This window comes from Dendrobates tinctorius, unplaced genomic scaffold (genome assembly GCF_039654945.1).
Source record: "Dendrobates tinctorius isolate UK_male_01 unplaced genomic scaffold, ASM3965494v1 ptg000046l, whole genome shotgun sequence".
Classification (NCBI taxonomy): Eukaryota; Metazoa; Chordata; class Amphibia; order Anura; family Dendrobatidae; genus Dendrobates; species Dendrobates tinctorius.
This window is the reverse complement of record NW_027361714.1, coordinates 39,715,273-39,728,517: the sequence shown is the minus strand read 5'-3', so window position 1 is coordinate 39,728,517 and position 13,245 is coordinate 39,715,273.

Here is a 13,245-nt window from a genome sequence, read left to right as displayed (position 1 = left end):
ATATTCCTTTATACATGACTATACATTTTTGAAATTGTAAGGAAAGCGAAAAGGAGATGCTGCCTTATGTAATAGTTTTAAGAAATGTATAGGTTATGCTGTTTACGCATGGATTTTTTCAATGTTGTCTCATTAAAGAAGTATACCTGTCATTTCAGATTACTTTTCAAAATAAACTGTCATTTCCGGTCAATAGTTGACTTGTATCATGTATTTTGCAATAGTTTTCCCCTCTGCAGGCTCTTTCTCTGATCTTCAGTTGACTCTCGGTTACTGGGTATAGACTAGCTACAATATTGTCTTCCTTACAGAGCACAGAGAAGCATAAGGAATTCCTGCTCTCCTGAACTGAGAATATCATATATTAGTACTGAGCAGCATAGCTGTGAATTCTGCTCTGTGGTGAGGACAATACTAGTCAGATTCCTTTCTAATAAATCCATATTAGTCATGAGAGCAGCAGCATCATTTTGTGCATGTCTGGATTTCCTTCATTCTGCACCTCTTCTATCTCTTCCCCACACTCCATAGATCTCAATATAAAGCTGTAATATGATCCGTCAGTAAGCTGGTTGTCCAGCTTGTATTGACTGAATTGCATTTTAGCAGTTTTTTCCAGAATGAATGATGAGTTTAGGTGGCAGTAAGGAAGAGAGCAAGTATCTCAAAAGTGCAATAATTAGCATATTTTTGAGGCAAAAAAAAATTACAGTGTGTATGGGAACCTATGGCAGCACTAATAAATCTCTCGGTATGATGTGGCATGGGTTTTTCCATTTGCATACAGGGAAGATGTATATCTTTGTACCGTGTTAGCCAGTAGATAGAAAAATATTCAGGATTGAGAGTCAACTACTATCAACTACTGAGGACTCTCAATCCTGAATATTTTTCCATTTGCATAGTAAGGCTTGGGCCTCTTTCTTTATGATGAACTGTAGCTTACATTTTACTTGTACTTAGGGATGAGATTCAAAATTTTAAGAATAGGTTCCCAGTTTGCATGAAGAGAAACCATGCCCATGGGGGGCGTGGTCTGGGTGACGTCACGTAGAGCAGAGAGCTGGAAGCTGGGAGACGGAGGTTGAGAAGGACCAATCGCCAAGGCATTTCGAAGGTGCACGGACCTTCTTCGTCACCCAGACCACGTCCCCAAGACTTCGGCACTGTCAGCGGCGTCTCCCGGCCGACGCATGCCGTGTGCTTCCTACCTCCGGTGAGGGCTAAGGTGAGTTCCATTCAGGGGGGGATACTCCCCGGCCCCCATTCTCCCTTCACAGTGGTTGCACTTCATTTATCCTACGTGCTGCTGTTGTCCAACGCGAGCACTGGTGAACTGTTCAGTTCACATCTTCCTGCACCAGCGTCTAGGATCCCCCTGTTGCAGCTACTCTTGTGGAGTAACCCGTGGGTTAGTTACCTAGAAGTTTACCTTGCATGAACATTGAAATTTACGCAAGCGTCATTGCCTTTGCTGGATTGTAGATCCACCCCAAGGTATGTAGGCATTTATTTGCAATTTAGAAGCACGTTACATTTATATGACCTACATAAAAAGTCATTGCTGTCTTGATGAAAATTTGTTTGGGCATTTCTGGCATACATAGTAGCAACTTTAGCGCGGTGCTCTCTATTTGTTCTAATTCACAACTGGTCAGATGGCACACTACTTTATTAATCTAGCCATATAGCATGTGTCATCTGGAAAGTTAAGGATTGCTGCATCTATACAGAATCAGAATCAATAACAGTATATGAATACAGCACCAGAACCAAAATCAATACATGAATTCAGCACCAAAATAATCATCAGTACATGCACAGAACACCAAAATAACCATCAGTGCATGAACACAGCACCAGTCCCACCATTAGTAGATAACTGTAGTAACAGAACCATCATCAATGTATGAATATAGTATTAAGCTTAGTGCAGTTATCATATTTAATGTCAGGTCAATCTTTTCCATATACACTTGTCTCAAATAAACTTATACCTTCCAGTATAACCTTAACAGTGCTAAGGAGATGCTAGGAGTTGTTGTTACCAGCCAAGATCAGACTGCAGACCATACAGCATCCACTGTACTGATTAGATGCAGAGAGTATAACAAAGCAGGCGACCTGTTCTCTGATTGGAGTTGTTCTCTTTATATATAGTTGTGCTCAAAAGTTTACATTCCCCTGTAGAATTTTTGCTTTCTTGGCCATTTTTTCAGAGAATATGAATGATAACACAAAAACTTTTTCTCCACTCATTAGTTAGTGGTTGGGTGAAGCCAATTATTGTCAAACTACTGTGTTATCTCTTTTTAAATCATAATGACAACCCAAAACACCCAAATGACTGATAAAAAGTTTACATACCCTGGTGATTTTGACCTGTTAACATGCACAGAAGTTGACACAAATGGGTTTGAATGGCTACTAAACGTAACATCCTCACCAGGGACCTGTGACAAATGCCAGAAAAATTGCTTGGGATGCAAAGAAAAACCCACAAATATCATCTGCTGAAATACTGGTCTCTGAAAACTAGCGGTGTACCTGTTTCAAGATGCACAATAAGGAGGCACTTAAAGAAAAATGGGCTGCATGGTTGAGTCGCCAAAAGAAAGCAAAGTGACCCTTATCAAAAGTTCACATACCCCATTTCTTAATACCATGTATTGCCCCCTCTAACATCAATGACAGCTTGAAGTCTTTTGTGGTAGTTGTGGATGAGGTTCTTTATTTTCTCACATGGTAAAGCTGTCCACTCTTTTTGGCAAAAAGCATCCAGTTCCTGTAAATTCCTGGGCTGTCTAGAATAAAATACGCGCTTGAGATTTCCCCAGAGTGGCTCCATGATATTGAGGTCAGGAGACTGAGATTGACACTCCAGAACCTTCATTTTGTTCTGCGGTAGCCAGTGACAGGTTGACTTGGCCTTGTGTTTTTGATTATTGTCATGTTGGAACGTCCAAGTATGTCCCATGCACAACTTCAGGGCTGATGATTGAAAATTTGCCTCCAGTATTTGCAGATAACGTGCTGCATTCATCTTTCCTTCAACTTTGACCAAGTTTCCTGTGCCTTTGTAGCTCACACATCCACAAAACATCAGCGATCAACCTCCGGGCTTTACAGTAGGAATGGTGTTCGTTTCATCATAGGCCTTGTTAACCTCTCTCCAAATATAACGTTTATGGTTGTGGCCAAAAAGTTCAATTTTGATCTCATCACTTCAAATTACTTTGTTCCAGAAGTTTTGAGGCTTGTCTCTGGGCTGTTTTGCATATTGTAGGCGAGATACCTTGTGACATTTGCACAGTAATGGCTTTCTTCTGGCAACTCGACCATGCAGCCCATTTTTCTTCAAGTGCCTCCTTATTGTGCATTTTGAAACAGCCACACTAGTTTTCATAGAGTTCAGTATTTCAGCTGATGTTGTTTGTAGATTTTTCTTTCCATCCTCAACAATTTTTCTGGCATTTGTCAAAGATCACAGGTGAGGATGTTATACCTTTAATAGCCATTCAAACCCATTTTGTCAACTTCTGTGCATGTTATCAGGCCAAAATCACCAGAGTATGTAAACTTTTCATCAGGGTCATTTGGATGTTTTGGGTTGTCATTATGATATAAAAAGAGAAAACACAGTAATTTGACAATAAATGGCTTCACCCAACCACTAACCATGAGTGGAGAAAAAGTTTTGGTATTATCATTCATATTCTCTGAAAAAAGGCCAAGAAAGCAAAATTTCTGCTGGGGTATGTAAATGTTTGAGCACAACTGTAGCTCCAGTCTGAAATACATAATTCCTCTTTATATAACACAACACTGCAGTACATCAATCCCTTCAGCCTTGCTATATGCAGCCCCATCTTGCAATACATTGCTAATCTCAGCCAAATTTACACAGCCCTTTCCTGCAATATATTGATCATCTCAGCCGCTCTACATACACTTTTATCCTCCAGTATCTCCCCAATTCCCAAACATATCCAGTTCAAACTACTAATGCTGACCTACAAAAAAGTCCATAATCTGTCTACTCCATATATCTCCAAACTCATCCCTCTATATCTTCCTACAAACAACCTCCAGTCCTTCCAAGACCTCTTTCCCTCTTCCACTCATACATTCCTCACCTAATTGCCTTCAAGACTTCTCCCGAGTATCCCTCATCCTCTGGAATTCTGTTCCTCAACAAGTTTGGTTTTCCGCTACACTCGGAACCTACAGGCTGAACTTGAAAACCCATCTCTTCAAGAAAACTTGCAGCCTGCAATGACCCCGCTGCCACCTCACCACCACTAGAAATGCCACAACCCCCCAACCCACTGTCTCCTTCCCCATTATCCTGTAGACTGAAAGGCTGCTAGGGCAGGATCCTCTCCTTTCTACCATGTAGTTATGGTTAGTCTGTTCACTGTAATTTATATTTGTATCTTGTATGTACCCTCTTTTGATGTAACACCATTGAATCAATAGAGCTCTAAAAATAAAAAATAATAACAAGAATATATCACTTCTTAGCTCCTACAGTCGCAACTAGCTACTGCAGTAAATCACTCCATTCATCTATTTCATTCATATGCAGCTCCATTCTGCAAAACATTACTCCTCTACACCCATCTAATTACAGTCACATTCTGTAATTGATCCCTCTTCTAAGTTGCCTGTAAACTGCTATCTGTTATAAGCTCTGCATTGGAATGCAGAAGGCTCCACTTCCTCCTGGTGACATCACACTCACAAAAACTGCCCCATGGTATATCAGCATAGTGCAGGGGTGAAGCAGATTACAGATCTGTCAGAATGGGGATGCAGTAATGCTGTAAGAGGTTATCGCGCCATAGCACATGTGTCACGTGACTGCATCATCACTCTGAAGGCTCTAAAGTCTGCATCTTTCTGCATTTTTCTGTCTGTCCAACTTAATTCCACCTATTCAGTAAGAACGCAAAACTAAAGCTCTATCCACATTGAATATTAAAAAGAACTGGATTGGGACATATTTCTCACTGGTTTAGTGAACCAGTTGTGATTTCAATAACTGGTTAGGCCAAACCAAAGAGAATTGGTTTAATACCACTGCAAGATGCTCAAGCGAGGTAGTTATGGGTAAGTTTCTCTTCCCACTCGCTTTCGTATCCTACAGACATCTCATGTCACAATCCCGGTGTGCTGCTGTGTGTGAGGTGCATCACACATACTTTAAGGCTACAGACCTCTTTTTCTTCTGAGTCCAAGAATCCTTCTTCTGGAACCAGGGCAGCAAAAAACTCCAGGAGACACGTGGTTCATAAAACCAACCAAAGATTTACTTGGCGAATAGCAGTATTTGCAATATTTACAGGCAGATGTAGAGGATAAGGTCCAACAGGATGTCATCTTTCCCACAGGTACCTGATACAACTTCAGCCCTGGTCCTCGGTATCGGTAGAATGTCCCTCTCACTTGCTTTTCTAGCCCTAGGGAATCTTCTCCACCAATAGCAGTATATTCGGATTGCAACACCATCTGCCCCATGTAGTCTGAGTCCATTTTTCCCTGTAGCTTCATAGGTTGAGTGTGCTCCAGGCCCCCGATGTCCATCTCGAGATTGCCCCAGGCCATTTAGATGGAATTAAATGGAAGGGCATTTTCGGCAATCCACTTCCCAGAGTATTAGGCCCACACTGTCCCTAGCAGCCTTTTGTCCCAGGCCTGCTACTTTACTCATTGCTGTCCACACACTGACTAACCTTGTCACTTCCTGTACCTGCTACCAACTCTCAGTGCCACCTCCCAAACAGTTAACCCTGTCTCAACTAAATGCAGCCCCAGTGTGTATTATCCTTTCATAACATACATGAGCATCAAATGCATTTAATCCTTGGAGTGTCAGGGAGCAATCCATCAGCCCCAACCACTGCGACTTCACCATGGCTTGTACCGTATTGCTGTCTTTGTTAATAGGGCTCCAAATACACCTAGAAAGGAAGAAATCAGCAATTTGCTGCTATTGTTTCTCCTTTATCTATAAGAAAATTTACAGATGTGTATATTTGCAAAGCAAAGGATTAAAAGATAAATTTGGCAAATACACTCCAAAGTTGTTTTGTGGTGTTAAAAATGTTTTATGTATCTTTCAAAAGGCCCTCAATTGCATGCCGATGGCTCCTCGTTTCTTTTTTATTGACGCATTAGTCACTCAATTCATTTTAACCTTTAAAAACAAAATAATAATAATAATCTTTATTTTTATATAGCGCTAACATATTCCGCAGCGCTTTACACACATTTTCATCGCTGTCCCCAATAGGGATCACAATCTAAATTCCCTATCAGTATGTCTTTGGAGTGTGGGAGGAAACCGGAGTACCCGGAGGAAACCCACGCAAACACGGGGAGAACATACAAACTCCTTGCAGATGTTGTCCTTGGTCGGATTCGAACCCAGGACCCCAGCGCTGCAAGGCTGCAGCGCTAACCACTGAACCACCGTGCTGCAAAAGAAACTTTGCAAATAAATAGAAAGAATTGCATTCACAAAATGTGTTCTACTATAGAGACAATATATAACAAATTATTACAATCATCTTAAAATAGGATTGTTATTAAAATTATTCTGAATTCATCGATCATTAGCCATATTTATCTGTATGCTGGCTTCAAGCAAGTTACAGAATGTGAACTATTGCTTGGCTTGACAGTTTGTCACATGGGATATGAACTCCGTAAGCGTAATTATGGACAGTTGCTAATTATAGTAATGTTGGCCTGTTGTGCCTTACATTTGATCAGTTTCATGTTTAATAAATTTACAATTAGTCCTTATTAACAGAAGGACAATATCATACAAATAATGATGCACAACAATTTTAGATTTTATGTAATCAAACTTGAAACAAATTACAGAAGACAAACTACAAACTAATTGTATATCTATTTGTAGTAGTAGAGAAAATGGAGCCCGGAGCAGACATAAAAAAAACTGTCCACCATTCTAACACACACGTGTAAAACTGTACATTCCTCATTGTTTACCACTATCAATTGTTTCTACATAATACACAGTATACAAATAACACTTGTATATTGCCTATTTAATAATTCATATGGTACCCTTAAGAATTTCAGTCAAATAATTCCGCTCTACTAGAGATGAGCGGATCTGATGAGATTCAAATATGTTAAATCATGCAGATTTCTCCAAGAAATTGAATTAGCAGCAAATTGATTGTCCTAGAACTGAATGTCCCTTATTTTCTCTAGACCACAAACAAAATAAAAAGAAGATGTAGAAAAAGAAAAACACATTTAATACCTCACCTCTCTTGCTTGCCCCCCACTGATTTTTGTTTTTGCACATCCAAAGACTTCAGTGGGGGAGTCTCATCCACTGCACCATTAAAAAAAGCATTGGTTCGAGTGCAGTCCATTTTTTTTTATTGACAGCACTTGGACCTAAAATACGGTCATGTGCATGAGCCTTTTTGGGGCAAATAAATATTGTTATTGTAAAAGAAAAAAAAATTGTAAAAAGGAAGAAAGAAATCTGCTTTTTAAAATAAATTGGGATGAGAGGACTCTTGAATGTTCGGGTTCATGATGTTCAGCCGAACTTTTGTCCAAAATTCGGTTGGAGTACCAGAACTCTACCCAATAGAAGTCAATGGGGTGCTGAACTTTGGTGCTGTACAATGGTCATAGTAAGGGCTAGAGGAATGATAAAGGAAGCAAAGTACCCCTACATAGGTTCTCTCTGTGTCCCTCTTTTCCTCTCTCTCTCAGTTTTCCTGGAACTCCGAAGACTGAAACAGACTTCCAGGAGAAGTCTGTGTTCAGAGTTCAGCACCGGCCACTAAGGTTCATTCATCTCTACAAATAAATTGCAGTTTAATCTAATAAAAAACAAGTATCTAATAAAAGAAACATGTAGGATATTACTGCATCCATAACAATCAATACAGGCATGGCCAAAAGTTTTGATACTGACACAATTTTTCAAATTTTTCAAAATTTTGCTGCTTCAGTGGTTTTAGATTGTCTAATCAGATTTTTCTATGGTTACAGAAGTACAATTATAAGCATTTCATAATGTTTTAAACTTTTAATAAAAACGTCAAGTTTACTCAAAGACTCAATAATTACAGTGTTGACCTTATTTTGCAAGACTTCTGCGGTTAGAACTGACATGCTGGATATCAGCTTATGGGCCAAATTTTGATAGCTACCCATTCTTGCCTAATAAGTAATTGGAGTTTTTCAGAATTTCTGTGTTTTTATTTCTCTATCCGCTCATTGAGGATTAACCAAAAGGTTCTCAATGTGATTGCGTTCTGGGGAGTTTCCTGGCCATGGACTCAAGATTTTAATATTTACTTCATCGAGCCACATATTAATTTTGCTTAGTGACATAGTGCTAAATACTGTGACACGCTTCCGGTGTGATCTAAGTAAATTCCGCTGTCAGAGATTGACAGTGACATTTAACATTGTTAACAGTTGAAATCAGCTGACATGTGCTGGAAAAGTTGCGGGTTCATTGTTGGAGCCCGCATCAAACAGGGGGAGGTGACCTTGGATGTACCTATGTGTCCAAGGTCGTAAAGGGGTTATGACACAGTGCAAAGCTCTAGAGGGAACGAGCGCCATAGTGTAGTGCACATTTTGCTGGAATGGTATGAGTGTGTCATGTCACATTGGCAGAACCTCTGAGGTGCCAAAACAGCAGAAACCCCCACAAGTGATCTTATTTTAAAAACTGCACCTCACAATGAATTCATTTAGGGGTGCAGTGATCATACTGACACCACAAAAGTGTGACAGAATTTTATACTATTGGGCGGTGAAGAAAAAATAATTACATTTTTACCATAAAAACTTTGTTTTGGCACCATATTTTACATTGAATTGGCTGAAAATGGCACCACAATTTATCACAACATTTTGTGCAGAATGTGCCACACGGTTTTACTCGGAACGGAAGGAGCGCTATTTGACTTTTGCTGAAAAATTATCATAGAATATTTTTTCTGACTCCATATACAGAGCCCTTAAGTACCAGATGAACAAAATTCCCCTCAAGTGACCGCATTTTGGAAATTACACCCCTTTGGGAATGTATCTACAGTGATGAGTTTGACTCCATGGGTGTTTGCCAGAAACTAGCAGCAGTGAATTTTGCTGAGTGAAAATTGCAAATCTGCCACTGAATTGCCCGCACATTATTGTGCCCATACAGTAACCATACTACTACATATTACTATTACCCATATATTGTGCTCAGCTCATGCTGCTGGAAACATGGTCCTTTTAAATTAATTAGGTGTCCCACTATCGAACAGCTAGTGGTAAGTGTCCGCAGGCTGTTTTAAAGATGATGTCTTAGGGCGACAACAGACTCACCGCGGAGGTACTGGCCGACTAAATGCAGCGAGAACCTGAGTCATGGCTGGGCAGTCTACATCTTGAGCCAGGAAAGATAGTCAGTGATAACGGCCCTAATTTTGTGGCGGCCATAGCCCTTGCAAAACACAGACACATACCTTGCCTTGCTCACACCTTGAACCTGGTGGTGCAGTGCTTCCTGAATAATTATCCGGAGTTAGCAGCCCTGCTCCATAAGGTGCGAAGACTGTGCTCGCACATCCGTCGCTCGCCCGTAGACTCCAGTCGTATGCAGAGGCTGTAGCGATCGCTTAAACTCCTCAAGCACCGCCTAATCATAGACGTTGCAACAAGGTGGAACTCCACCATGCACATGGTTGAGAGGCTGTGCGAACAGAGGCAGGCTGTAATGCATTTGTGGGAGGATACACGGGCAGGCAGCTTGAGGGCAGACATCGAGTTGTCAGGTGTGCAGTGGTCAAAGCAGAAAGACCTCTGTAAAGTCCTTCAGTGTTTTGAGGAATGCACATGGCTGGTAAGCGCAGACGACGTCATCATAAGCATGTGCATCCCACTTATGTGTCTGCTCATGCAAACTTTGATGCACAATAAGGATCAGGCATCTGCAGTGGAGGAGGAGGAGGGAAGCCTTGATGACAGTCAGCCATCGTCTGCTCAGGGAACTCTCCTGGATGAGGTGGAGGAAGAAGAGGAAGAGGAGGAGGATGAGTGTGATGATTATTTTGGGGAGGAGGATGCTTCTCGGGGGGCAAGAGAAAATGTTGGCTAGCCAAGGTCAGGTACAGGGTTTGTGCGTGACTGGAGGGATGTGGATTTGGCAGAAAGTGCTCCTCCACCCACCACTGTCAGTGCATCATTCACACCTGGAACATTGGCCCACATGTGTGATTATCTCTTGCGGATCCTAAAAAGTGACCCCCGCATTGTCAGAATTATGAAGGATGATGACGACTGGTTGGCCAGAATCCTCGATCCACGATATAAAGGCAAATTACAGAACATCATGCCACAGGAGAACCTAGAGTTAATATTGGCAAACAAACAAGCAACTCTGGTGAACTGTTTGTCAGAGGCATTCCCAGCACACAGAAGCGGTGCAGGTTCTACCATGAGCCATACTGGGCCAAATGGAAGAGGTGTTCGTGGTGCACACAGCCGAACTGGCGTTGAAGACAGGGGTTTCATGATCATGTTGTGGACTGATTTCTCGAGGACCGCTCACACGACTGATAATACTGAATCGATTGTAACAGACAGGAGACAGCAGTTATCAACTATGGTTCAAAATTACCTCTCCTCCCCTATTGATGTTCTCCCTCACATTTCATTCCCTTTTGACTACTGTAAACTGGACACCTGGCCTGAGTTGGCACAATATGCCTTACAGGAGCTCGCTTGCCCTGCTGGTAGTGTGCTATCAGAAAGAGTCTTCAGTGCTGCTGGAGCAATCCTGACAGAAAAAAGGACCCGGCTGTCGACCCAAACTGTTGATGATCTCACCTTCATTAAAATGAACCATGCATGGGTTTCAAAGGATTTTGTCCCACCTTCCCCTGATGACACATAGGTTGCCAGCAAAATGGCTCGCTTTGTCCTCCTCTTCCTCCGACTACTCAAATTCCTCCATTTACAGCTGCTGAACATCCAGCCTACACCTCAACATATGCCAGTTTTTCCACCTCCCTAACTGGGCTGTCCCCCCCAGGGCCAGCGTCAGCACCTGGCGCACCCGGGCAATTGTCGGAGCCCTGAGCAGGTGGGGGGACCCACTCGCCCTTACAGACACCGTCGTACTATGAGGGGCCCTGTGCCAGTGCCGTCGCCCAGGAGTGGGCCCCCCCTGCTTGCTCAGGGCACCAGCACTTGCAATACTTACCTCTCCCTGCGCCACTGCTGTGACCTCTTCCGCGTTTCCTGACAGTGATATTCAGGTCAGAGAGCACGATGACGTCACGTCTGTACGCCCTTTGCCTGAACAGTCCAAGTGCACAGAGCTGGAAAATGGCGACACTGAGGAGTCTAGAGTAGAGCAGTGTCCAGCGAGGAGAGGTATTTCATTTTTTGAATGTTTGGAGCAATATATGTGGAGCATTATACACTGGAGCATTATATATGGTGTCCATCATACACTTGAGCATCATAGATAGGGTCCATTATACACTGGAGCATCGTATGGGGCCCATTACATATGGAGCATTATATGGGCCCATCATACACTGGAGCATTATAAATGGGGCCCATCATACACTGGAGCATCATCCATGGTGCCCATCATACACTGGAGCATCATATACGGGGCCCATTATACACTGTTTGCATAATTATTATTAGGCAAGTTGTATTTGAGAGGATTCTTTTTATTATTGACCAACAACTATGTTGTCAATCAACCGAAAGGCTCATAAATTTCAAAGCTTCATATTTTTGGAAGTTGGAGTGGGGTTTTTTTAGATTTGGCTATCTTAGGAGGATATCTGTTTGTGCAGATAACTATTACTGTGCATAATTATTAGCCAACTTAATAAAAACCAAATATATACCCATCTCACTTGTTTGTTTTCACCAGGCAAACCAATATAACAACACAAAATTTAGAAATAAACATTTCTGACATTCAAAAAAAAAAAGGGACCAACATAGCCAGCTTTCTTTACGATGACACTCAAAAGCCTTCCATCCATAGATTCTGTTAGTTGCTTGATCTGTTTAGGATTAACATTGCATGCAGCAGCCACCACAGCCTTCCTGACACTGTTCCAAGAGGTGTAATGTTTTCACTCCCTGTAGATCTCACATTTTATGAAGGACCACAGGTTTTCTATGGGGTTCAGATCAGATGAACAAGGGGGCCATGTCATTATTTTTTCTTCTTTTAGACCTTTACTGGCCAGCCACACTGTGGAGTATTTGGATGCATGTGATGGAGCATTGTCCTGCATGAAAATCATGTTTTTCTTGAACGATACCGACTTCTTCCGGTAACACTGCTTGAAGAAGGTGTCTTCCAAAAATTACCAGTAGGTCTGGGAGTTGAGCTTCACTCCATCCTCAACCCGAAAAGGCCCCACAAGTTCATCTTTGAGACCAGCCCATACCAGTACCCCACCTCCACCTTGCTGGCGTCTGAGTCAGAGTGGAGCTCTCTGCCCTTTACTGATCCAGCCTCGGGCCCATCCATCTGGCCCATCAAGAGTCACTCTCATTTCATCAGTCCATAAAACCTTACAAAAATCTGTCTTAACATATTTCTTGGCCCAGTCTTGACATTTTATCTTATGTTTCTTGTTCAAAGGTGATCGTTTTCCAGCCATCCTTACCTTGGCCATGTCCCTAAGTATGGCACACCTTGTGCTTTTTGATACTCCAGTGACGTTGCAGCTCTGAAATATGGCAAAACTGGCATCAAATGGCATCTTGGCAGCTTCACTCATGATTTTCCTCAATACATGGGCAGTTATTTTGAGCCTTTTTTTATCAACACGCTTGCGACCCTGTTAGCTATTTGTATGAAACGCTTGATTGTTCGGTGATCACACTTCAAAAGTTTGGCAATTTCAAGACTGCTGCATCCCTCTGCAAGGCATCGCACAATTTTTGACTTTTCAGAGTCAGTCAAATCTCTCTTCTGACCCATTTTGCCAAAGGAAAAGAAGTCACCTAAAAATTAAGCACACCTTATATAGGGTGTTTATGTCGTTTGACCACACCACTCCTCATTACAGAGATGCAAATCACCTGATTTACGTAGGCCTATACAGCTTGGCGTAGGACAACATGTATAAAAAGAATGATGTGATCAAAATACTCATTTGCCTAATAATTGTGCACACAGTGTATAGGCCCATCATACACTGGAGC